The 27,986-nt window shown below is 36.3% G+C and overlaps 1 protein-coding gene across 9 annotated transcripts in view; it reads right to left on the reverse strand.

Moving 5' to 3' along the window:
* The window catches only part of LOC123775788 (cytosolic beta-glucosidase), an 889,125-nt gene that overhangs the window by 456,609 nt on the left and 404,530 nt on the right, over positions 1–27,986 (reverse strand). The window contains exon 7 of one of the 9 annotated variants that reach the window (XM_087863913.1): positions 10,205–27,627. The exons of the other annotated variants lie outside the window; for them this stretch is intronic. The gene's annotated coding sequence lies outside the window, so the exon portion shown is untranslated. Of the gene's footprint in view, positions 1–10,204; positions 27,628–27,986 lie in introns of those variants that run through there. 9 annotated transcript variants of the gene reach the window in all.

The following is a 27,986-nucleotide window of genomic DNA, read 5'->3' on the forward strand; positions in this document are numbered from 1 at the left end:
CCACCTAGGAAATTAAAGGAAGAAGAGCTATTCAGTCCTAATGCAAACAGAAGAAAAATAGCAAAAATTAAAGCAGAAATCAATGAAATTACAATCAGAAAATGCAATAGAGACAGTCAACAAAACCAAATGCTGGGTTTTGGAAAGAGCAATAAAATTGATCTGGCTAGACTAGTCATGAAAAAAGAGAGAAAGCACAAATTACTAATATCATAAAACGAAAGAAGTGTCATCATCATAAGTCCTATGGACAGTAAGAGGATAATAAAGAAATATTATGAGCAACTATAGGCCCAAACATTTGATAACTTAGATGAAGTGACCAATTCTTTGAAAGACACAAACTATCAGAATTCTCACAAAAAGAAAAATAATTTGAATAAGCCTGGAATTATAAAAGAAATTGGACAATTAATTAATGAACTTCTAAAAAGAGAGCGCTAGACCAAGATAGTTTCACTAGTGAACTCTACCAAACATTTAATAAAGAAAAAATACCATTTTTTAAAATCTGTTGGAGAAAACAAAAATGGAAGAAACATTTTCTAACACATTCTGTGATGCTGGCATTAGATTAATATGAAACCAGATAAAGACATTATAAAAAAGGAAAACTACATGCCAATATCTCTTATGAACTTAGATAAAAAGAATTCCACAACAAAATATTATCACTTTAAATCCAACAATGTACAAAAATTATACAAAATGACAAAGTGGAATTTATTCCAGGGATGCAAGGCTGGTTCCACATTTCAAAATAAATGTTTGTAATCTACTATCGCAACAGGCTAAAGAAAAATCTATTAATTGATGCAGAAAATGCATTAGGCAAAAACATGATACAAACTCTCAAAAAAGTAGGAATAGAAGATGATATCCTCATTTTTATAAAGAAATTTATAAACTACCTACAGCTAACATCATAGTAAGTACCTGGAAACCTAAGATCATGAAAAAGGCAAGGATACTCACTTCTCCCCATTCACATTCAACATCACACTGGAAGTCCTACCTAGTAGAATAAGACAAAGAATGGTAATAAGGATATATAGATCAGAAAGAAAAAAAAGAAGACTCTTTTCATAGATGACAGATTGTCTATGTAGAAAATCCCAATAAACTGCCCAAAAAATCAGGAAAAAGTTATACCCAGATCATAGGATACAAGGTTAATACACAAAAGTCAGTCGCTTTCCTTTACACCAGAAATGAACAATTCAAGTTTGAAAGTAAAAATCAATACTATTTAAATTAACATAAAAAATAAATATTTAGGTACACATCTAACAAAATACATATAGGATCTATGTAGAAAACTATAAAACTCAGATGAAAAATATTTTTAATTTAAATATATGGAATGGTATTCCATGTTTATGGGTTGGAAATAATATTTTTCAGGTGTTGATTCTTCCTAACAACATATTCAACACAACCCATCTAAATTCAGCAAGCTATTTTGTGGATTCTTTAAACATATCATAAAGCTGCAATGATAAAGACAGCATGATATTAACAAAAGAATACATACATATAGATCAAGAGAACAGAATAGGGAGCCTAGAATTCCACCCACAATTCATCTTTAATAAAGGAGTAAAGGTAATATTTTTCAATCTTTCCAACAAAGGTGGTGAATTTCCATATGCAAAAGAAAAGAATTTGGCGCACAACTTTCTTTTCACAAAAATTAACTCAAAATTCATCATAGACTTAAAAAAATGTAAAATAGTAAAACTTTTAGAGAAGAACATTAGATAACATCTAGGTGAACTTACTATGATCCATGATAGAAAAAATCAATGTTAGACTTTATCAAAATTTTAAAATCTTTCTACAAAGGACACTATAAGTATGAAAAGACAAGCCACAGATTGTGAAAAAATATTGGCAAAACATATATTTGATAAAGCCCTTATGTCCAAAATATACAGAGAGCTCTGAAACTGAATTTAAAACCCCCCACAAATAACCCAATTTAAAAATGTACAAAAGATCTGAACAAACACCTCTACAAAGGAGATACACAGATGAAAAATAAGCATGTGAAAATATGCTCCAAATCTTTTACTATTATGAAATTGCAAATTAATGTAATGATGAGATACCACTACACACTTATTAAAATAGCTAACATCCAAAAAACTGACAACATCAAGTGTTCATAAGGATATGGTACAACAGGGTTATTATTCATTGGCAGTGGCAATGCAAAATAGTATACCCACTTTGGAAGACAGTTTGGCGGTTTCTTAAAAAGCTAAATACGGTCTTATCATATAATCCAAGAATCATGTTCTTAGGTATTTGCACAAATGTGTTGAAAATTTATGTCCATAAAGAAGCCTGCACATGAATAGCAGCTTTAATCATAATTGCTAAAAGCTAAATGTAAATAATATTCCTTCAGTAAGCAAGTGGATAAACTAATTAGTATATCCATATAATACGATATTATTAAATGATAAAAGAAAAATCTATTAAGCCACACACACACACACACACATACACACAAAACCATGGAATGACCTTAAATTCATATTAAGTGAAATAAGTCAGTCTGAAAAGGCTACGTCCTACATGTTTCTAATTATATGACATTCTGGGAAAGGTAAAAATATGGAGTTGATAAAAAGATCAGTGGTTGCCAAGAGTTGAATAGGCGAAGCACAGGATTTTTAGGGTAGTAGAATGCATGATAGTATGATCATGGACACATGACATTACACATTACCAAAACCTATAGTACTTTAAAACACAAAGAGCAAACCGTAATGTATGTAAATTTTTAAAATTATTTAAGGGGTCAGAGAATTCTAGAAAAAAAATGTAGACTATTATAAGAGAATTTAATTGGATTACAAATGTATGAAATGACCTCAATAAAATGGGTAGGGGAAAGGCACTGAACTAAGTAATAATGGAAATGAGTGGATTCTATACACTATAGGCACAAGAAACTGTATGTAAGTCCTTCATTTTAGTAGAACAAGTTGTTTTCTGTGAAGGTAAATACAAAATATGATACTTCTATAAAGGCATATTAGAATTGAACAATTAAGGAAATGAATGGGGATGCCAGAAGCCAGACTTGCAACTGTTAGAAAGGAAATTTACAGATTGTAAAGGGAGGAAACTGGTATGATCCATATTTTAATGGGTTAGGGTTGGAACTACCAGTATGAATTCATATTTAATATAGATACAGATGGCTACATATGGAAATATTTACAGATAGGTGTATATATGCAGGTTTGTATGTACACATATATATCCTTGCTTTGTCAGCTGAGAGGGAAGGGGGAAGGAAGGAAGGAAGGAAGTAAGGAAGGAAGGAAGGAAGGAAGGGAGGGAGGGAGGGAGGGAGGAAGGAAGGAAGGAAGGAAGGAAGAAAGGAAGGAAGGAAGGAAGGAAGGAAGGGGAAGGAAGGACAGCCTGGTAGCAATGAGAACACTAGCCTTCAGATATTGGTTTCCTTTTTATTATTTTTTTAAATTCAATTAATTATTATATAATGTATTATTAGTTTCAGAGGTAGAGTTCAGTGATTAATCAGTCTTATACAATACGTATTGCTCATTGTGATTAATCAGTCTTATACAATACGTATTGCTCATTACATCACGAGTCCTCCTTAATGTCCATCACCCAGTTACCCCATGCTCCACCCTCCTCCCCTCTAACAACTCCCAGATTGTTCCCTATAATTAAGAGTCTCTTACGGTTTGTCTCACTCTCTGATTTCATCTTGTTTTATTTTTCCCTCCTTTCCCCTATAATCCTGTTTTGTTTCTTAAATTCCACACATGGTGAGATCATATGATAATTATCTTTCTCTGATTGCCTTATTTCACTTAGCATAGCTCCATTCATGTAATTGCAAATGGCAAGATTTCTTCTTTCTTTCTTTCTTTCTTTCTTTCTTTCTTTCTTTCTTTCTTTCTTTCTTTCTTTCTTTCCTTCTTTCTTTCTTTCTTTTTCTCTTTCTTTCTTTCTTGCTGGTTTGTATTCCATTGCATATATGTACACCACATCTTCTTTATCCATTCATCTGTTGATGAACATCTCGCTCTTTCCATAGTTTGGCTGTTGTGGACATTGCTGCTATAAACACTGGGATGCAGGTGCCCCTTCAGATCACTACATTTGTATCTTTGGGGTAAATACCTAGTGGTGAAATTGCTGGGTCATAGGGTAGCTCTATTTTCAACTTCTTGAGGAACCTCCATACTATTCTCCTCAGTGGCTGCACAAGCTTGCAGTCCCACTAAAAGTGTAAGAGGGTTCCCCTTTCTCCACATACTCACCAACATCTGTCATTTCCTGACTTGTTAATTTTATCCATCCTGACTAGTGTGAGATGGTATCTTATTGTGGTTTTGATTTGTGTTTCCCTGATATCAAGTGATGTGGAGCATTTGTTCATGTGTCTGTTGGCCATTTGGATGTCTTCTTTGGAGAAATGTCTGTTCATGTCTTCTGCCCATTTCTTGATTGGATTATTTGTTCTTTGGGTGTTCTTTCTAAATCTCTAAGTTCTTTATAGATTTTGGATACTAGTCCTTTATCTGATATGTCATTTGCAAATATCTTCTCCCATTCTGCCAGGTGTCTTTTGGTTTTATCAACTGTTTCCTTTGCTGTGCAGAAGCTTTTTATCTTCATGAAGTCCCAATAGTTCATTTTTGTTTTTGTTTCCCTTGTCTTTGGAGATGTGCCTAGCAAGAAGTTGTTGGGGCTGAGATATATAGATTGATGTCTGTGTTCTCCTCTAAGATTTTGATGGACTGCTGTCTCACATTTAGATCTTTCATCCACTTTGAGTCTATTTTTGTGTATGGTGTAAGAAAAAAGGTCCAGTTTCAATTCTTCTGCATGTGGTTGTCCAATTTTCCCAACACCATTTGTTGAAAAGACTGTCTTTTTTCCATTGGATATTCTTTGTTGCTTTGTTGAAGATTAGTTGACCAGAGAGTTGAATGTCCATTTCTAGCTTCTCTATTCTGTTCCATTGATCTATGTGTCTGTCTTTGTGCCAATAGCATACTGTCATGATGATTACAGCTTTGTAAGAAAGCTTGAAGTCTGGACACTATATCATAATTAAAGGGTCTATCTAACAAGAAGATCTAACAATTGTAAATATTTATGTCCCTAACATGGGAGCAGTCAATTATATAAGTCAATTATTAAAAAAAATAAAGAAACACATTGATAATAATACAAAAAAGCAGGGGCCATTAACACCTACTCACTACAATGGACAGATCATCTAAGCAGAAGATTAACAAGGAAACAAGAGCTTTGAATGACCCACTGGACCTGATGGACTTCACAGATATATTCAGGGCATTCCATCCTATAGCAACAGGATACACATTCTTCTCGAGTGCACATGGAACATTCTCCAGAATAGATCACATACTGGGTCACAAGTCAGGTCTCAACTGGTACCAAAAGATTGGGATCATTCCCTGAATATGTTTGGACTACAATGCTTTGAAACTGTAACTCAACCACAAGATGAAATTTGGGAATAACTCAAATACATGGAGGCTAAAGAGCATCTATTAAAGAATGAATGGGTCAACAAGGAAATTAAAGAAGAATTTTAAAAATTCATGGAAACAAATGAAAATGAAAAAACACCCGTTCATAACCTTTGGGATGCAGCAAAGGCAGTCCTAAGAGAGAAGTACATAGAAATACGAGCCTTTCTCAAGAAATAAGAAAGGTCTCAAATACACAACCTAACCTTATACCTAAAGGAGCTGGAGAAAGAACAGCAAATAAAGGCTAAACCCAGCAGGAGAAAGAATTAATAAAGATTAGAGCAGAAATCAATGAAATAGAAACCAAAAGAACAGTAGAACAGATCAACAAAACCAGGAGCTGGTCCTTTGAAAGAGTTAATAAGGTTGATAAACCCCTGGTCAGACTTATTAAAAAGAAAAGAGAAAGGACCCAAATAAATAAAATCATGAATGAAAGAGTAGAGATTACAACCAACACCGAAGAAATACAAACAATTAGAGGAACATATTATGAGCAACTGTATGTCAACATATTAGGCAATCTGGAAGAAATGGATGCATTCCTAGAGACATATAAACTACCAAAAGTGAAACAGGAAGAAATAGAAAACCTGAATAGACCCATAACCAGCAAGGAAATCGAAGCAGTAATAAAAAATCTCCCAACAAACAAGAGTCCTGGGCTGGATGGCTTCCCAGTGGAATTCTACCAAACATTTAAAGAAGAATAAAAACCTTATTCTTCTGAAGCTGTTTCAAAAATTAGAAATGGAAGGAAAACTACCAAACTCATTCGATGAGGCCAGATATTGGTTTTGAATGCTATTCTCCAATAAAAATAATCAGGGCTTCTTGAAGAAACAGTTGATTAATGGACGGATAGGGGATGTACAAAATGAGCCTGGAGCATGTTATAATGGCAGAAAGTAAAAAAAAAAAAGTTGTTTTTTTTTTTTAAAGATTTTATTTATTTATTTGACAGAGAGACAACCAGCGAGAGAGGGAACACAGGCAGGTGGAGTGGGAGAGGAAGAAGCAGGCTCCCAGCGGAGGAGCCTGATGTGGGGCTCGATCCCATAACGCTGGGATCACGCCCTGAGCCGAAGGCAGACGCCCAATGACTGAGCCACCCAGGTGCCCCAGTAAAAAAAGTTCTTAACAATTTTTTAAAGTGATGAGAATATGTCAAAAGGTCATATCAGCTGTCTGAAAGCACTCCCATTGGCTAAGTCTGGAATACTTTCAGTAAGAAAACAAGTAGTATTAGATGTGAACCAAAGTATAAAATAAATATCAATGCATCCATATTAATATAAACAAGTGACTGAATAAATTAATAAATGAAGAAAAACTCTCCCATGCAGAATTCCAAGTAAATTATGTAAATAAGCCACTCTAAAGGAGATGGAACATAATTCCTCACTCCTGAAGTGCAGACGGCTCACGGTGACTGCCTTTGAAAGAGGACAATACAAAAACAAAGGAAGAGAAAAAAGTAGCTGTACTGTAGAGAAACCTTGGAAACACTATCTCTGTTAGGTGATCATAATTAACATCAACAATGATAAGAAGTCATGTTGATAGTACGGATTCCTGATCTGATGTGATGAAATAGCACTTTACTCTGTGATCTTCCTTCTCAAACCTCACAGCCTCAGTATAATCATGAGAAAAAAATCAGATAAATACCCATTGAAACTATGTCACAAAACTTTTGACCGGTACTTCTGAAAATTGTCAAGGTCATCAAAAACAAGGAAAGTTTGGGCAACTGTCACAACCAAGAGTAATGTAAGGAGACATGACCTTAAATGGGACCTGGAACAGAAAAGGACAGTAGATTACAAACTAAGGAAAGCTGAAAAACTATGAACAAGTATGTAAATATTGGTTCATGAATTGTAACAAAAGTACCATATTAAGGTAGATGCTAATAATAGGGGAAACTGTGTGAGGACTACATGGGAAATCTCTGTACTACCCACTCAATTTTTCTGTAAGTCTAAAAATTTCTGTAAGTCTAAAACTGTTCTAAAAATAAAGCTTATTAGTAAAATATTTAAAATAAAAGTGAAATAAAGACATATTGAGGGGGCACCTGGGTGGCTCAGTCAGTTAAGTGTCTGCCTTTGGCTTAGGTCATGATCCCAGGGTCCTGGGATCTGTCTGAGTCAGGCTCCCTGCTAAGCGGGAGTCTGCTTCTCCCTCTGCCCCCCCCATCTTGCTCACAGGCACTCTCTCTCTCTCTCTCTCTCTCTCTCACTCTCACTCTCACTCTTGTTCTCTCTCAAATACATAAATAAAATCCTTTTAAAAAAAAGACATCTTGCGGAACACACAAGCTAAAGGAATTTACCACAGACCTGTGCTATAAGAAACACTAAAGGAACTTCTCAGGCAGAAAGATTATGATACCAAATGGATATACGATCTTACACAAAGAAGGAAAACTTCTGGCAAGGGATACACATGGAGGTAAATATAAAATATATTATTCATTAGTTTTCATCTCTTTAAGTGATAAGTGATTACCCAAGACAAAAGTAGTACCAAAGTATTATGGAGTTCATAACGTATGTAGAAATAAATATATGACAAAAAATAGCATGAAGTATGGGAGGAAATAAACGGCAGTGCTCCAAACTAAGTTTCTTATGTTTTACAGAAAGTTCTATAATATCATTCGGCAGCATACTGTGATAAGTTAAAGATAATATTGTAAACATGACAGCAACAGATATAAAGAAGTATAATTAATAAATTAATGATTAAGATGAAAAATATTAAAAGTACTCAATCTAAAATAAGTTAAACATGAAAATAAGAAATTAAAAAAAAAAAACATGGGACAGATAGAAAAAAATTTGTAACAGATTTCAATGATCATTACATTAAAAGCAAATTATTTAAACTAAATTAAAAGACAGACTGTAGATCAGATTAAAAAGCAAGATCTAGTACACTGCCTACAAAGAGATTGATGTTATATGTAACAATGCAGATCTGTTGAAAACGAAAGAATGAACAAGTATACCACAAAAACTCTAATCCAAAGTGAACTGAAGTGGCTATATTAATATCAGACAAACTAGACTTGAGAAAAAAGAAATTTTACATTACTTAAAAGTAATGGGGTAAATTAATCAAGAAAATATAATAACTCCAAAATGTGCTTGTACCTAATAAGAGAGTTTAAAATAAATAAATAAAAATCATATAAGAAAAGATATTTGAATCCACAATTCATGTTGGAGAGCTTAACATTGAAAATAGGCTTTTATTAAAAATCTGAAGCTAACATATACTACTGATTTCACCCTAAGATCAGGGGCAAGGGAAGTATGTCTACCCTTACTACTTCTATTTAATATTGAACCAGAAGTTCTAGCAAAGACTATAAGGCAAAAAAGAAAAAAGAAAGAAACAAAATGCTGATAAAAGGGAAAAAAAAAAAACTATTTTCATTCACGAATAACATAATTGCCTACAGACAAAATCATAACAAATCGACCAAAAAAAAAAAAAAAAGAGAGAAGAAAAAGAAAAAAGAAAAGTTAAGAACAAATGAGTGACCTCAGCAAAATACATGATAAAAGGACAATAGGAACGAAAGCTATTATAGTTCTATATACTCAAAATCTACAAATGAAAACAAAAATTAAAAAATACCTTTTACAATAGCATCATACCATGTCATATACTTAGGGATAAATGTAACATAATATGTACAATGCCTGTATGCTGTAAACTATAAAACATTATGGAGAAAAATGAAAGACTTCACTAAAGAAGAAATATACCATACATGGGTCTAAAGACTAAATATTGTTAAGATGTCAATTCTCACCAAATTGATCCATAGAATCAAGGCAATGTTGATTCAAATTATGTCAGGTTTGTTTTTGTTTTGTGTCACTTTTAGAAATTAAGAAGATGATTCTAAAATTTAGACAGAAATTCAAAGAGAAGAAAAAGAAAATTCTTACTACCTAATTTCAAGATTTTAAGATAAACGTACAAAAAAAATAAACTATCTTATTGATATATAATTGTCAATACAGAGAATCACAGAGGGCAGATATGCACATGAAAAGGTGCTCAACACCATTAGTCATTGTGGAAATACAAATTAAAAACATGGTAAGATATTACTAACACCTATGAAAATAGCTAAAACCGAAAAGACTAACAATACTAAGTGTTGATGATGATATGGAAAACTAAAACTCCTCATACATTGTTTGTGATATGTAAAATTGTACAACTCTCTAGAAAATAGTTTAACAATGTTCCATGAAGTTATATGGAACTTTATATATACGGATCATGTAATACATACTGATAAATATATATTTTATATATATATATATATATATATATATATATATATATATATATATACATATATATGTGTGTGTGTGTATATATATATACACACATACACACATGTTTACTGAATATATACTAATCATATAATCCAGCAATTCTACTTTTGGATATTTAGCAAAGAGAACTGAAAACATGTTCACTCATAGACATGTATGCAAATATTTATATAAGTTTTATTCATAATAACCAAACACTAGAAATTACCTAAATATGTATCATCTTATGAATGAAAAAATAACTTATAAAACATCTATATAGTAGAATGGAACCCAGCAAAAAAAAAAAAAAAAAAAGAAAAGAAACTAATGATATACACAAAAACATGGATGAATTTTAAAAGCATTATGTATTATGATGAGAACCTATGTACCACATGATTCAATTTACAGGAAATTCTGGAAAAGATTAATATGCAGGGACATACATTAGAAGAGTAGTTGGCAGGGTCTGGTAGCAGAGGGAGAGGAGAAAAGGGCAAGAGAAAACATTATGAGATGAAGAAAATACTCTGTTCTTATTAGTCTGATGATTATATAGCTACATTTACCTAAACTCTTCAAAGTAGACACTTAAAAGAGTGAATTTTATTATTTATAAAATATATATCAACAAATAACTTTTTAAAAAATTAACTGAAAAAAACAGCAATAATGATCTTTGCCTAATGTTTTACGATGAGATTCAATGTTAGTTTGAATAGGTCACCTTCATCATCTCAGGGATTTGTTCTTATCTCCTATTCCTAGTTGACTAACATTTTTTTATCAATAATTGATGTTGAATTATTTTAAAATGCTTTTTCAGTGTCTACCAAGACAAATTTTTCTTTCTTCTCCTTTGATCGATTGTTGTGATGAATTATTACTTGATTTCCTAATATTGAATTGTTAGTGTATTCCTGGAATAAAAACCTATTTGGTCATGGTGTGTTATCTTTTAATAAACTGCTACATTTGATTTGCTAATATTTTGCAGTTGTTCTAAAGATCTTTAGTCAGTTTTTCTTCTTTTAATGTTCCATATTTCTTATGTTTTGGTTCATAATTGAATTGGGATGTCGCTTGGTTCATAATTGAATTGGGAAACTTCATCAATTACTATCATCAGAAATAGTTTGCAACTGGTTTCAAATAACTCAGCATAAAATTATTTGATAAAAATGACCTTTTGGCAATTATTTCCTAGGAAATATTTTCTATCTTTGACGTTTTATTTTTTAAGCTTCAACATAAAGCATCCATTTTTTATAATAATTTTTTTCTGGAAATTTGTCCATGCAATTAATTCTTTAAAAAATATATAGAATTTAAAGTAAATTCTATAAATCTATAAATATTTGAAAAGCTTTAATGTCCTCATATTTGATGCTGCATTTCTTTTACCTCTTAATGTAGCATAGCTGCATTATCTCTTTTTCTTCATTATCTTTGCCAAAATTTTCTTAGTTTTAGTTCCTTTCAACATCTAATATGGCTTGTAATCACCTGGATAATTTTTCAATATGAACTTGTCTGAGCCCAACCACAGAATTGGTAAATTAACATTTTTGATAAAGGAAAATAAATATTGCATTTGGTCTTCCGTCTTCAATTTTAATTTAATTTAATTTTATGAGTATCTTGCTTTGTTCTGTTTCGTTTACTCATGATCTACATCTTTCTTATATTTTGTGGATATTTTATGGATACTTTCTCTTATTTTATGGAATTTGGAAATCCTGTTTTTATTCTATATTTGAAAAAAACTCTTGGTCTTGTCTATACAAAATTATGTATGTAAAAGTAACACATATATTATTTGGAATTCTTCTCATGAGAGACTTGTCTCTTCTCCCTCATTTATTTATTTATTCAATAATTTATTTATACCTATATGTACTCATGGATATTTGTTTCATAGTCCAATATTACTTCATTTCTTTTGTTTGTTCACATTATTCCAGCATTGGCCATTGGGAGCTCTATTAATGTCTCTTGTATCTTTTGACATGGCCCCGTCATAACAGGGCTTTTAAATTTTTTATTTCTCAGCGTTCATTACCTCTGGCACTACAAAATACTCCAGACTCACCTTTTCTATTTTTTGCCCCAGCCCCTGAATTAGTCATTTCTCCAAGGAGTCCTTGATTCTTTTACTGAAGAATGGTACTTAGGAACTAATATCTGGGTACTACACATACTTATTTATAATGGGATATCATCACTTCTAGGCTGTCTCAGCTGACAAAGCAAGAAAGGTTATATGTATAAACTTACCTGTGTATTTACACACATCTATATATCTATAGATATAGATATATATAATATTCTGACATATATATATACATATATATATAAAATTAACATTATTTCATAGGGCTATCCCCAATTCTACTCCATTAAAACATGGATTATTCTTTTTCCATTGTCTGTAAAATCTTACTTCCCACCTGGCTCTTACCATCTACCATCCATTTACTTAATTGTTCAATTCCTGTATACGTGTATAGCAATATGATAATTTTTAACTAATATCCTTGTGGAAAACAACATTATCAACTAAATTACAGTAATTATGTACTGTTTTTGCCTTCAGCTATACAGATTCCACTAATTTCCAAAGTGACTTAGACCAGCACATTTTCCCTCATCACCTTTAGTGATGCTGTTTCCTAGATTTTTAATATAGTTAGATTGTTTTGTCATATTCTGCATTATATCTTGGGATTTCTCAATGATCTAAATGATTTTTTAAATTTTGTATACACTATATAGATAATGCACCCTTTAAAAAAGTGGAGCATAACTGCCCACATCTTGTATGTGGAAATTTTCTTCCAAAGAGTATAGAATTGAATGAGGGAATGAAAAAGTAACTTTATTTTTTTATTATTTATTTATTTTTAAAGATTTTATTTATTTATTTGACAAAGACAGTCAGCGAGAGAGGGAACACAAGCAGGGGGAGTAGGAGAGAAAGAAGCAGGCTCCCAGGGGAGGAGTCTGATGCGGGGCTTGATCCCAGAATGCCGGGATCACATCCTGAGCCGAAGGCCGACGCTTAACAACTGAGCCACCCAGGCGCCCTGGAAAAAGTAGCTTAATGATAGAGAACCCTAACAAAGATTACCTCAGTCATGTGATCAAATTAACATCAACAGTGATAAGTCCTATTGATAGCATGTACCTTTGATGGAGTGTGATAAAATGGCACTTCCCTTTGTGGCCTTCCTCCCAAACACCCATAGCAACAGTCTAATCATGCAAAAAACATCAGACAAATACCTTCAAAGAGCATTCTACAAAGTTACTGACCACTATTCCTCAAAACTGTCATGGTCATGGAAGCTATCACAGTCAAAGGGAGTCTAAAGAGACATGATGAATAAATGTAACATGGTACATTTGAACAACAACAAAAAGAACAAAGGATATTAGGTAATGCCCAAGGAAATCCAAATACGGTATAGACTTTAATGATAATGTACAGTATTGGTTCATGAGTTGCCACAAATGTACCATAAATGTGAAAAATATATGATACTAATAACAGAGGAAGCCATACAGATTCTAAGGAAACCCTCTTACTATATTTTTTTTCAGTAAATACAAACTATTCTAAAAAAAAATGTCTATTTTTTAAATGGTATATATCTAGTCACTATTCCTTGATAATTTAAACACATTTACCTTCTTTTATTAACTTCTACTTCCATCCTGTAATCTAGTATTTATATCATAATTATTTTTTGAAATTTTTTAAGTATCTGCATTATCTCTATCAAGAATTACTTTCCCACCAAAAAAACCCCTAAAACAAACAAACAAACAAACAAACAAACAAACAAACCTGTTAAACTAACCAATGAATTTAGCAAAATTGTGGGATATAAAATCACTGTACAGAAATCTATTGCATTTCTATACACTAATAATGAACTACTGGAAAGAGAAATTAAGAAAACAATCCTATTTACAACTGCATCAAAAAGAATAAAATACCTTGGAATAAATTCAACAGAAGAGGTGAAAGACCTGTACACTGAAAACTATAAGACATTGATAAAAGACATTGAAGAGGCACAGATAAGTGGAAAGATACTCCATGCTCATGGAATTTAATTTGAAAAGGATGATAAGGCCAAAACTTCAAGACGAAAGTTGTAAAAAAGGAAAAGAAAATTGCAATGAGACTCCTTTGAACAGATTCACTACTGTAGGAGAAAGAACCAGTAGAGAAGAGTTGAAGACACAGGAGAAAAAGAGAGAAAAGAGTCGGAGCGATGTGGGTGAACAAGTGACCTAAAAAAATAGAGATAGTTTATTATATGCTGGGTTAAACTGAAAAAGGATTTAGCCTGGGTATTTTTGCTTGCAGTTCCGAAGGCCTACTGAAAGTTGCAGAACATGAGCTCGTATGTGGGACTCGAAGGGACAGAGAGTTGCAGGGTGGATGCAGAAGTAAAACTGAGTGGAAGAACAATCTAGCAAAAGAATGGCCTAAGTGATCTAGCCAAATATCCCAAGGAAGGGGTGGATAACTAGAATGAGGGGGGAAAATGAGAATAGGGGTTATGGATTAAAGAACAGTTGTAATCTGCTAATTCTCAGATTGGTGTTCTGTGGTTCACTAGGCTTCGTTACTATGTTTTTTAATTGCTGATATTAATTTGGTTAAAGCAGTCACAAAATCTTGGTTATTCAGAACAAATGTTAGTGTACTAAATTCCTTCAGTAAGAAATGTTTCAACTTTTATCAACCTCATTCTCCTAAATTTATTTGACTATACACCATTTTACCTTCCTCTGGGTGATCTTATTAACATACTGAAATACTAATTTTCCATGTAATACCATAATTTGGTAACCGATGGTATAAATGAAGTAGAGGAATGAGAAAATTGGCATGACCAGACAGTAAAGGAAGGAATATTTGAATTTAAATCTCCAGAGCTAACATGTATCTAGGAAACAGGCTAGGTAGAGCAGGTGAATGATCAGGCAGTATAAGTGGACCTCAGTTGAAGGTCACTTGAGTTGAAGAGGTCAAGAGCAAATGGAGTAGGTGGTGGGGGGTTCACTGCCGTGGATACAGAAGCAACTTCCGGTCCTGCCAGAATCTGATGTGAGAACAGTATCTGTGAACCAGCTGCCAAAATGGTGGCTGACTGTTGGGACTAATTGTGAAGTTGATTGAAGAGAATATTGGAGAGAAGTAGCAGAGGCACAGGTTGTGGTTATGGATTTGTAAGAAGCAAAAATTAACAAATGTAATAATTCAGGAGCGTCTTTAGCAATGTCAAAAAAAAAAATTGCTCTTCTCCCTGGAAGCTATGCTCTGAGGATGGCAGGAATGTGAGGGACCTCACTTTCCAGCAGGGGAAAAGATAACACCAGTGGGTAAATGGAAGCTCCGTGTTGCTGTTTCAGTAGAAGACGCTGTTGTAGGTTGAATTGTGTCTATCCAAAATTCATATGTTGAAGCTTTAACCACCCAGGACCTCAGAATGTGAACTTATTTGGATATAGGGTGTTAGACTTAATGACGTTATCAGGACAGGCCCTAATCCAAGATGATGGACATCCTTATGGAAAAAGGGAAATTTGGACATGGAGACACACATAGAGGGAAGACAATGGTGAAAAGATGTAAGGAAGCCAGCGAGAGCGGCCCAGAACACATCCTTCCCCGGGGCCCTCAGAAGAAACCAACTCTGCCTACACCTTGATTTTGTACTTCTGACCTCCAGAACTATGACCCAAGACATTTCTGTTGTTTAATCCACTTAATTTGTGGTGCTTGGTAACCACAGGCTTAGCTAATTAATACAGAAGCATTGGATCAAAATAAGGTTGAGGGTGAAAGTGGGGTTTTTTTGTTTGTTCTATTTTATTCATTCATTCATCCATCCATTCACTTTAGCATAGATTGGGCTTTTCTAAGAGTATGGTGGTAGGTCTGGGAGAGAGAAGATGTCAGGAGCTGGTTGCTGTCTCTCAAAAAGCCGGTACCATGGCTCAGAGAATCCAGTCGGTGGTGCTGGATGGGTTCCTCATTGTTGCTTCCTGTTGTTGAGAGTAAGGGCTCTTTCCTCTAACCACGTGCTCTCGAACATCACAACGTCAGGAAGGGGTAGAGAGGACCTCAGTGCTCTCATTCAATCTGCACTCGTATTTGAATCTCCTTGGATGCAAACGAATGCTTGGCCAATTAGCTGGCCTTTTGCTTTTTAGAGGAAGAGACGGTCAGAGCCTCTCCAGGTGGAATCCACTCTGCTCACATCTTCTTCCTTGCTGCACTTACTTGCTCACTCTGAGGCACTTACTACACAGAGATTCATGTTTGGAGGGAATAAGTTTTTCATTGCACATGACACCTTGAATGGTAATACAGGAGCCTATGATACTCTGATGTGCACAGAACTTGAAATTTTAGTGAATCAGTCCACTGGGGGTTGGAATTTTTCTATATACTCTAAAATATTTCTGTTCCTAGAAGACAGCAGGAGGAAGAACTGCTGTTTGAATCAGAGTCAGGTGTAGTACGATTTTTTTTTAATATATATAAAAATGAATGCTGTGCAGAGCAAGGTGGCTCCTTTTCCATCTGTCAGCACATTCTTTACAACCATGCATAAACCTTATTATCACACTCAGTGTGTTACTGCAAAAATTATCCCGGCCCTCAGAACGGTCTCTCTCCAGCTTTGAGTGGAATTCAAACTTCCGTGCAGTTAATATAAAAACAAGCAACCTAGTAAGCAAGAGGGAGGGGGGAGAAGCAACAGACATTTTCCTTTCACAGAATATTTGCTAGAGCTCCTTCATTGCATCGGATGTCCAAGGCTAAATATTTTGCATTGAATAAAATAGTGGCTGATGACACATATTTGGCCTTGATAAAATTTTTCCACTGTATTCACATATATTAACCTTTGATGAAAAGACCACAAGAAGGAAAAGGCATGGGAGGAATATGGCATAATTTCAAAGCTTTTTTTTTTTTTTAAACATTAACCTTTGAGATCTGACCTGTTGTAGTTGCGTGTTTGGGGTATATTTGGATAGAGACATTACTGCCATCCTGTTCATATTTATGGTCCTGACCTTTGTATTATAGTAGCCTGCTTTGAAGCACAGTTATTTTTTAATTGTTTCATGTGTCCTCGGAGACTGTTCTTTGCCTCTGTCAGATATATACAGCACCCCAGCACATATGTTTGCTCAGTGAATCTTTCAATGATTGGATATTTACAACCACATCTGAATACAAGAGGAGGAAATGTTACATTTTGGGGTGGTGTGAGTGTTGCGTGTTTGTGTGAAAATGTGTTTTATTGTCAACGTCGCCATATACTTAATGAGGTGACAGGAAGAATTAAAAGTGACAGATTGTTTGGGCTGCACTGGGGCCATCTGAGATATAGTCTCCTGTAACGCAGCTCCATAAACCCAGGCTGTGTGAAGCCCTCAGTGTATGATTCACGGCTGCAGCCGGGCTACTCACGGAGGTTTAACGAGAGAGAGCCATGGGCCGGGCAGCAGGATGTTGAAACTGCTGTCAGAAGACAATGAAGAGCGCTGTGTGCCAAAACTGCGCCTGAAATGTACAGGGGTGCCTTGATCACCAGTGTCCCTAGCGCCATTATTCTGCCCGTTCCTGATTAGGACTGGGGACGGAATGATTGCCGAGAATGCCTGACTCAGAACAACTCATTTGGAGAGGAGAGGTGCCCCTTCCTTTTCGTCGGAAGGAAGCATGTCCCATGTGCTTTTAGGTGACGGTCTGTTAGGCGCCGCCACAGAGGGGACAGAAGAAAACAAGTTTATTATAGTCACAGGTCCTAGCAAGGGGATCTCCACATGCCACGCAAGGTCACAGGGGAACTGCTAAGTTTTGTTCGGGTGGTGGAAGACAGCGCCAAAGGCAAAGCTTAGGCCAAAACCTTTATTGGCATTTCCAAAGAGAAAGCAAAGCAGGGCAAAGTAACGGTTTAGGATTGGCAAGTTGGAGTAATTTCAGTGGGCTTTATGGAGGTGGTCCTGGTAGCTGTCCCTGGGATGATGGAGCAGAGGGATATTGCTCCTGGGGTGTACTGGCCAGATGGAGAAGTTTCTGTGTCCGACTGGTTAGTTTGCATATCAAAGGCATGCCACCAGCTGAGTCCTTTGCTACCTCTAAGAATTGGCTTTTGGGGGGCGGGGCAGTCTTTCCTCAGCCAGAAAAGTTTAAGATGGCAAAACATCGCAATACACAAAAAGTAAAAAACATATACAATACGGCATTTGTGAAGTTTCTTCTGCAAATGGATTATTGGATTGTGACAAACAGATCTCAAGATAACCATCGTTGGTAAAATCAGCTCAAGCAGGGCTGCTAAAAATGTGGTCCCTAAACTAGCAGCTTCGCCATCCCCTGAAAGTTCTTAGGAATGCAAATTCTTGCCCCATCCCAGAACTCTTCAATCAGAATTTTGTGGGTCCAGGAAAGGGGGTGGGGTGGGTGCTCTACATTTTAATAATTTTTCTAAAGAGCTGTTCTGCACACTAAAGCTATGCTATATACCCTTTAATGGACCATACAAGTGACTACAAGAAAGAGAAAAGAAAAATAATTCTATTTATCAGAGACTCAATTGCATCAAAGGTAAAATTTCCATTAATGAAAACCACCTAAGTGGAATTCTGAAGACAATGTGTGTTCTTACCCTACTGTGTATTACTTCAGGACGGTCACAACCGTCCGAGATTCAGCCACCCAGCTGGTAAAATGAGAACGATAAGGGTATCTACCTTTTGAAATTTACAGGACGTAAAGGTAATGATGTATTTAAATACACTTCGTAAATAGTAAAGTGTAGACAATGTTAGTCGTACTTAATATTAAATAATCTTTACTGTGCACCCCATGTGAAGACAGATCACAGTGAAACAAGTTTACACCAGGAACGGGTCATATTACTCTCTATGTATTAGATTTTATTGTGTGTCAGACATGGGTTTAAGCATATTACATACATTATCCCATTTAATTCTCAAAACAATCCTATTAAAAAGGCAATAAAACTGTGCAACCACAATTGTTTGAAAGAGTAAACTGGATGAAAGAAATTAAACAACTTGCTGAAGGACACAGAGATATTAAGTCTCATCCTTGTGATTCACACTCAGAGCTGTCCAACTTCGAGTGTTTTCTTTTTCCAACACGATTCTTTCTTTGGGAGAGGAAAAAAACAATTTCCACCATATTCTCTCACATCATAAATTTATCTAAATCCTTGTCTATAGTTCCATGATTGCTGAGCAAAAATGAGGCCCATGAGTTACAAGGAGATATCTTGAAATTAATAACAAACAAATGTGGTCACTATTCTCTGACTAAAGTAGAAAAAATGTTAAAGTATTTTTTTTTAATGCAATATAGCACAAGAAGACCCTAAGAAGCGTAATCTTATGGCCTCACCATTCAAATGTCCATTCCAAAGTATCTTATTTATGCAGGTTCTCCTTGCCTGATATAAATAGTATATAGCACGTCTCATTGCTGGAGCCCCCAGGAACCATTGTATGATCCCTGATGTGCACACTTTGATTCGTCAAATATACAGGTGTAAAATAGAAGATCAAGAAGTACCTAAACCAGACATTTCAGATGTCAAGAGCTTAACTATCCTTACAGCGACTTCCCAGAGCTTGACAATGTAAGTTGTACCCTGTTTGGTTTGATTTCTCACTGCCAAGGGAGACAAGGGTTTGGAGTACTTCAAGTGGCTCTGTACTATCAGATCAACACAGCTTATACGTCCCAAGGCTGACACTGCCTCCCTTCCTTTCTCCCTCTGTGTATGTGTGTGTTTGGGAAGTGGAGAGGGGGGTCTCTCTCCTTTCCTTAAGAAGCCTGGCCAGGCACTGCTACTGAGTGGTTTCTTTGTAGGCTAGACACTGGGAAAAACTAAAGCAGGCAAAGGGACAGAGAGACACAGAACAACAGAAGGACACACAATAGCAGCTACCTTCCTGAAAGGGAGTCATTGTGCCACATAATGGTCTGAGCATTTCAATGCACAGGGCGGAATAGAGTGTACCAACCCTTCCTTCACTCACATCCTGAGACGTGAAAAGGCTTGTCCTAGTTTCAGTCATGTTCTTTTATTCTTCCCCTCAAAGGGGGCTAAATGAAACAAAAAGCTTGGTCTATACCACCGCTGCTCCCTGAGCGAGCTGTTGAGGAAGTGGCATTTCCATCCTTATCCCTCCCAGGCTCCAAGCGCTTCTGAGTCCGAGTGAGCATTCCTCTTGGTGAGACAAGCTCTCGTGGATGACAGGCTCATTTTCTCCAAGTTCCCAGCTGTTCTCATAAAGTCCAGTAAATGCGAAATAGCACACTGGCCAATATTGATGGAACACTAATATAACGGCAGCCGGGGGTTACTGAAGGGATAAAAGAACTTCTCCTTGTAGAAACTGATAACATCACTTTTCCATATTTGCTCCCTTTCTCTTGATTATCTGATAGGCTGGACACAATATTCTGGGAGGCAACTGCATGGTAGAATAGACATATTGAAGCCCTGTGAACTAGAAAAATGTTCTTAACCTTTCTGAATTTCAATCTCTTAATATGTGATCAGAATTATAAAACCTAGTTCACAAGGGGGGAGGGTGGGTAGGTGCGAAGTCAAAGTTAGAAGAAATATTAAACTATTTCTTCCTTCATTAATTTGGCCAATAAACATTTTAAGTGTTTACTATGTTCCGATACTATAGAGGCATAGGTATATTAAAATGAAAGCCTCAGAGATCTCATGGTCTAAAACTCAAAAGATTCTGAATTCAGGTTCTCCATGAATTTGGTTTGAAGTAATAATCATACCTTCATTTTCCCTTACCTGTAACTAAAATTCAGCATTTTTATTTATTTTTATTTTTTTAAAAGATTTTGTAAATTTATTTGAGAGAGAGCAGCACAGGCAGCAGGAAGAAGAGGGAGAAGGAGAAGCAGATGCCCAGCTGAGCAGGGAGCCCAACTCCGGGCTCAATCCCAGTACCCTAAAATCAGACCTGAACTGAAGGCAGACATTTAACTGACTGAGACAACCAGGCACCCCAAAATTCAGCATTTTTAAAAATTATGAATGTATACAACAAACCACAGTAATACTTTGTCATGAGTGGAAACTATAGATGTCATATCAGAGTGGCAGAAGATATCATGAAATACTGTTTTTGCTTACCCCACATCTAAATTACAACACTTGGTGGGCTTGCTGCTTGACTTTCTTAGCTGATGCTTTAATAAATAAACATATTTATATGTAATATATTATTATAATACATGTTAATATTTTGGTAACTGTCATTATAATTTATTTTCTTTGTAGTCACATGTGTTTTGTTTTATGTGTTTAAAAACATGGCGGCTTCTAGCTGGCTTAGTAGGTAGAGCACGTGGCTCTTGATCTTGGGGTCATGAGTTTGAGCCCCATGTTGGGTGTAGAGATTACCTTAAAAAAAAAGAAAAAAGAATAACATGATTTAGAGAATGGATGCATGGTATGACAGGGTTCAGAATCCTGCCTCTAGAAGAGGTGATAAGTCAGTCAACAATTCCAATACAATATAATTAATGTTATTGCAGTGGTACAGTGAATATGGTAGGGCTATTGTGGAATCCCAGTCTGGATTAGTATGTGTGTGTGCGTAGTGTGTGTGTGTGTGTGTGTGTGTGTGTGTGTGTACAGTGGAGGTGTTGGGGACAGCAAGTCGTGGGAGGTTAGTCCTGGAGGATTTCAAAGGTAAATAATGCTATAGCTAAGCTTCGAAAAGGAGGTGAAAATTAGCCAGGCCAAAATAGGAGCCGGGTGAGGGGTAAGACATGAGAGAGGAGAGTTGGACAGGGAGCAGCAGGCAAGTGTGAGAAGACTGGTGTACCTGGGAATCGGTTTGGCCAGAGCCCGGGTGTGCATGGACAGCATGGGAGGTCAGGGAGGTCAGCAAGGGCCAGTGAAGGAATCTGAAATGTGGTGTGGAGCCACGCAAGTATTTTCAGCTTCTGCTATCATCAGATAGGTGTTTTAGAAAGATCCCCCCGGCTGCATTATGGACACCGGAGTATTCTGGTGACGCCATTCTAGGGATGGTGGGAGGCAGCTAGGTGAGATCTCCAAGAGCAGTAATGCGACTGTAGCAGCAATCCCCGCAAGCAATGGTGAGGGCCTGACCCATGACAGTGGCAAAGTATGAAATCACTTTGTAAGGTGTAAAAAGCCACTGTGGAGTTGACAGAAGGAAAGAGTGAAAGAAAGAAGGAAGGGAAAAAGGAAGAAGAGCAGGAGGGAGGAAAGGAAAGGAGGGGACCAGAAGGAAGATGGTAAAGGAAAGAAGGAGACATAGGGGAATTGTAGTCTTCAGCTAAGCAGACATTTGAAGTCAAAGTGTTTCATTAAACGGCAGTCACAACTGTTAGTCTACCCCGGAGGTGTGATAGGATTACCCGTGCACGGGGTCCCAGGCAATCAGCCAGATGGCCGCTGATTGGTTCTACTGAAAACTAATCAGAACCCTTCTTCAGTAGTTCAATTGCTGCTCAAATAGCCACAGCCAAGGCGAGCTCAGGGAACAGAGGCTTTGCCAAGTCCACATCCAAAAGGCAACAGGAAAGGTGGCACAATTTCCTTTTTGACAGGCAGCAAGAGCTGGGTTTGTTTACGAGAAGTTCCCAGAGTATGACACCACATACACCCATAGGCACGCGCGTGCGCGCTCGCACACGCGCGCGCGCGCACACACACACACACACACACACACACACACACACTTCTGGGCTTTTGTATTTAAGCCACATAATATAGGCTGTGTTTTATATTAAATTCACTAAAGGAGAGTTGCAGGAGCACATCTAAGGATCTAATCTGATGCAGAAGTAGTAAAGCAATACATACCCATTCTAACACACAAAAACATGCAAATGAGAAAAAAATTCTAAAAGCAATCAGGCACAGTTATATCTGAGGATGGTTCAAGAGAACCAAACAGTTTTTACTGAGCTCAATTATGTCAGTTTTCTTTAGTATTTTTTTCTTTCCCTTTATTTCTCCCTTTCTTTGATATTAATTATTGGTGTCAAGCGGGAATCACCTATTAGACACTCTTGAAGCTATTTTTAAGAGCTTTGAGCTTATTGAAACTTGTTCTTTTATGTGACTCTGTTCCAAACAAATGACAGTTTGCTTTCATGTAGACGAATTCCTGGATAACTGAATAATTGTCCAGAAGAGAGCAAGTCTCATTTTGGAAAATGCTCAAAGTCAAAGGTGCTTAAAGGGAGTCCCCCTTCAGGGGCGCCTGGGTAGCGGAGTCGTTAAAGCGTCTGCCTTCGGCCCAGGGCGTGATCTCGGCGTACCGGGATCGAGTCCCACATCGGGCTCCTCTGCTATGAGCCTGCTTCTTCCTCTCCCACTCCCCCTGCTGTGTTCCCTCTCTCGCTGGCTGTCTCTCTGTCACATAAATAAATAAAAAAAATCTTAAAAAAAAAAAAAAAGGGAGTCCCCCTTCAAAAGCCATGGTTTTGAAATGAATGAAGTTGCATGTAATTCCAGAAGAGATCTTAATTTCAACAGTTCTCCCCAGTATACTCCGAAGATTCTATTCAAAGTTCACAATTCAGTAAATCCAAATCTGCTGTTCAGGGCATTAGCTTTTGCATAGGAAAAAGGTGGGAGCTAGAGCATGCTAAATAAAGCAGGAAAAGCAAATGAAACCTTAGTATGGAAGTTGACGAGAGCAGTGACATCACAAAAGCCTAAAACTACATTAAAAAAAAAAAGATATCAACATAGAGAGTTGTCTTCATACAAAATTTATACAAAGGGTGCTATTTCCCTATTAAATAGATTAATGTTTAAATCCACGCTTTCAACAGTCTTGATGGTACTTCTGAAGCTACAGCATACTGAATTCTTGTTCCCAAGATTTAGGCCACAAACACACACAAAAAAAATTCATGCAAGTTCTATACACGAAACCCTTTCCATTTTGAGGAACTGGGTTTGGGCGAACACCTGCCAGCCCAACCGAAAGAAAAGCTCTCATGTTACACAGTTTGTCTAGAGTCAGAAGTATTTCCAACACATTCCAAAAGCCACTAATGATACTTTACCCAGTTCAGTCTCCTGAAGGTTGGTACATAATTAATGAGGTAGTGGAAGGTCTCTAGAATTAGTTTTCATCTAAATAAAGGTGCCCGATGTTTATCTGTACCCTTTGTACTCATTGTTGCCTTGAATATACCGAGCTTCCTGTTGGTACAGGGAACTATCGATTTGCTGACTAATCTTTTTATCTGATCATTATAGATTGTAACTCTCAGTCTATAACCTTTACACACACCACTATTGTGGTTAAATAAAACACCATACAAAATAATTAACATGTGGCCATATCTGTATTTCTCTTCCAGGCAAGAGCAGAAGTAAAACTTTGATTTGACAAAGTTTTGGTTTGGACATTCGTATTTTTAGAGAAAAGTATAAATAGAAGATGAATATACAATCTTTAGTTCCTTAATATAAATTACTCAGGAAGAAATAGTATGTAGCCTTGGGGAAATCAACAGCTTCTTCAATTGGATTGCTTCTGTCACTGTATGGACACAGTCTTGTTTGATGTCCTCCTACCATTTGTCTTGTATGGAGTCTTTTATCTAAATCCAAAATAATGCAGTCATCAGGGCTGCAATTCAATAATGGCTCCACAGGAGCTGTCATCCACAGTTTGCTATTCATCTTGTAAAAGGCTTTGAGTTTTCAAAGTACCAACTAAGGTTGGCATTTCAATGCCGTGGACAGAGCACTTAAAGTTCTTTTGTGTTCACAAGAAAGGGAGTGAAATTGAGAATGGGGGGAGATTAAATGGCCAACCTGCTACTCTACCTGACTACCTAGGGGTAACCCCAAGCTACCCAAGGGAGCGAAGACATTAGGTGATTTGACCCCCTCTGTAATGGGACATTATGATGAATGGGGACTCATCGAGTGGTGTTTGGATCATACTGAGCTCCACTGCTATAATTAAGAGGCAACAAATATATGGAAATTAACTGAAAAAGGGAAAGTTAGAAAAATTTTTTTAAAAGAAATGAGAAGGAAGAGAATAATTCCTTGAAAGATTTATAGATCAAAACATTTTAGAATTAAGAACATCTTCAATGGCTTTACAGATGGATAAACTGAAAATGTCAATTAATAGGCCCAAATTCTCATGTGTGGCTGTTGTTCTGTGAACAAGCTGGACTGGGATTACCATCATTGGAACTGATTGTTGAGCTCTTTGGCTGGAAGTATGGATATTTCCATCTTCCATTCAGAGTCAATTTCCAAATTCTTCCATGACCATGATAAGTCCACTAGAAATGGCTAGCCTAAGAAAGCATGGTGTAAAAATTTCTGGAACCATGAATGAATTAAACCAAATACAACTTCACAGACCTTGACACTCAACTATTGGTTTGATGGTAAGTGGAGACACTTACACAATACCGAAGTCACCCAACTCCTACACTGCTTCACTATGATTCTGGCCCTCAGCTTGCACTTCTGGAATGAGGAGGTTGGCTGAGAGGAGCTGTAACATAACAAAAAGGGGTCAGAGAACTACTGGAGACCTAGAGTCTAGCTCTGTCACTGTGATCAACTGTGTGATCTTGGACAAGTCACTTGGTTTCCAGGCTTCAATTTCTATCTAACTAATGAGAGATTTATGGGGTGCCTGGGTTACTCAGCCAGTTAAGTGTCTGACTTCTGCTCAGGTCATAATCTCAGGGTCATAGGACTGAGCTCTGTGTGGGGCTTTGCACTCAGCAGGGAGTCTGCTTCTCCCTCCCACTCTCCCCCTGCCCCTGCCCCCACTCGTACTCTGTCCTTCTCAAATAAATAAATAAATAATCTTTAAGTAAATGAATAAATAAATAAATGAGAGATTTAGAATACAGGATTTCAAAGGCACTTTTTCTTCCCAAACATACTATGATCTAATGAATATAATAAGTGATGACAATATTTTCTACACAGGTCACAGGTCCATTCATTCATTCATGCAACATCATGAAAATCAACAACTACATCAACTACGTATTGAACTTTTATTTGTCAGATTCGTGTCAGTGCCTGGGAAGAGAATACGTTTTCGAGGCACTGCCCTCATAGAATTTGCAATCTAATGCTGGAGATACATTTGATCTGTCTGTTGATTTTATCTGTCATTATTTATCAATAATGGCACCAGTTGTAAATTTACAATTGTGATCAGTGCTAAAACTGTGAAAAATGTATCCTGCTGTGAAATTGACTTGGCCAAAAAGGTCAGGGAAATCTTCCTTGAGGATGTAAAACTAAGCCAAGATCTGAAGGCTGCTGCAGTGATCTTGTTCGCCATGATCAATCCAACCTCCATTTTGAAAAGAACAAGAATTGTAAACAGGAGGCGGCATAAACATCTGCATTTGCATTGATTTGAGAAAGACCATCTGCTGAAAGAATAGAGGAAGAGTTGAGGGAAAGCAAAACTAGAGGCAAAATTCATCTTCTTCGTAAGATAAGACAAGTGGAATTAATTTTCAGCAGGAAAATTAGGAGTAACAGCAGTGCTTGAACTTGCAATGCCAGAAATCCGGGCAGGCACACCTCAAATCGACCTCTCAGGTAGATTTAAGAGTATTATTTTCCTGCAGTCTGTGACCATGTTACAGAGTTTTTTGTCAACTGGCAAATGTGAGTTTAAAGAGATACAAGTTGACTTTAAAGAAGAAAAATTTCTTCATCCTTCTCCTCATGCATGATTTAATGATGGATGGGTTGCCACGGGAGCAGATATTAGTATCTGTGGCACTAATAAACAATTCTGACGAATTCCAAAGCTGAATCACTACTTTATGATGGTTGGGCCAAAATGAGCATCCCATGAAATTTTGCCAGTCCTGCAGGATGGCCCATAATCTGTGAAATGTTATTTTGTGAACCTGCTTCTCAGAAAGGTCATGGGTAAATGGAAAATCCTGACTGATCATTTTAAAGGCTGTTCATGGTGACTGATATATTACTAAAAAGGAGGAATTTCCAAGCAGATTCAAAATATTTCTTCAGAGTAACTTCTAGGTATCCTGTCATAGTCCTAGTTATAGCAGGGAAGATCATTTATTTTGGCTGGAAACCTCCTCTCCAATTATATTACTCACAATTCTCACCAATATATTCATCTTTCCACATTGGCTTTCTCCGTGTTCCAAAATAAGCCCCATGTGATTTCATCTTCACCCTTTACACCAACTCATGCCTGCATGCCCCCTCCCTCTCACAATCTATTCAACGCCTAGCATCCTTCAAGGTCCTGTTCCAAATTTTCCTCCTCAAGGAAGATGTTCCACTGTCTCCTCCAACTGTTGAAATCTCTCTCTCCTCTACAGGTGTTATTAACTATGGTATCCTTGATCTTTGTATCCTTATACTTATTTTAGCTTATATATATATATAATATATGTAAAATATATAAATATGTTAAATACTATATATAGTATTATATTATATATGATACAATAATATATAATATATATTATAAATATTTTACACATATACATATATGTAAATACATATATCTGCAAATAGAATGAGAGATCCTTTAAAGAACTGGGGCAGAGTCATTGACTTTTCATGTCCTCATCCTCACAGCACCTAAAAGAAAAAAAATCACCTGAGAGAATACGTAATAAATATTTGCCGATGGGTTAAAATATTACCTATTGAACAATGCCTCAAATCCTTCAAAAAGATTAGATAAAATACCTCCAGTATAAAGAGTCAAGTTATAATCATGATCTTGCCAAGGAAACTGATTGATTTGCATTAATTTTTCTAAATCATGGCAGAATCTACTGGATGCTTTCTAGTATAAGGATTTCTAAAATCAAGAATTAATATGGTGATCAGAAAAATGAAAACAGAGTAGGAATTATAAAACCTTGACCAAAAATCTCTACTGCTACTCAGGGCATTCATTTAGTAAATACAGTTTTTGCTAAAATTAATGTTTT

The sequence above is a fragment of the Ursus americanus genome, chromosome 8 (genome assembly GCF_024610735.1).
Source record: "Ursus americanus isolate L20-20 chromosome 8, mUrsAme1.1.p, whole genome shotgun sequence".
Classification (NCBI taxonomy): Eukaryota; Metazoa; Chordata; class Mammalia; order Carnivora; family Ursidae; genus Ursus; species Ursus americanus.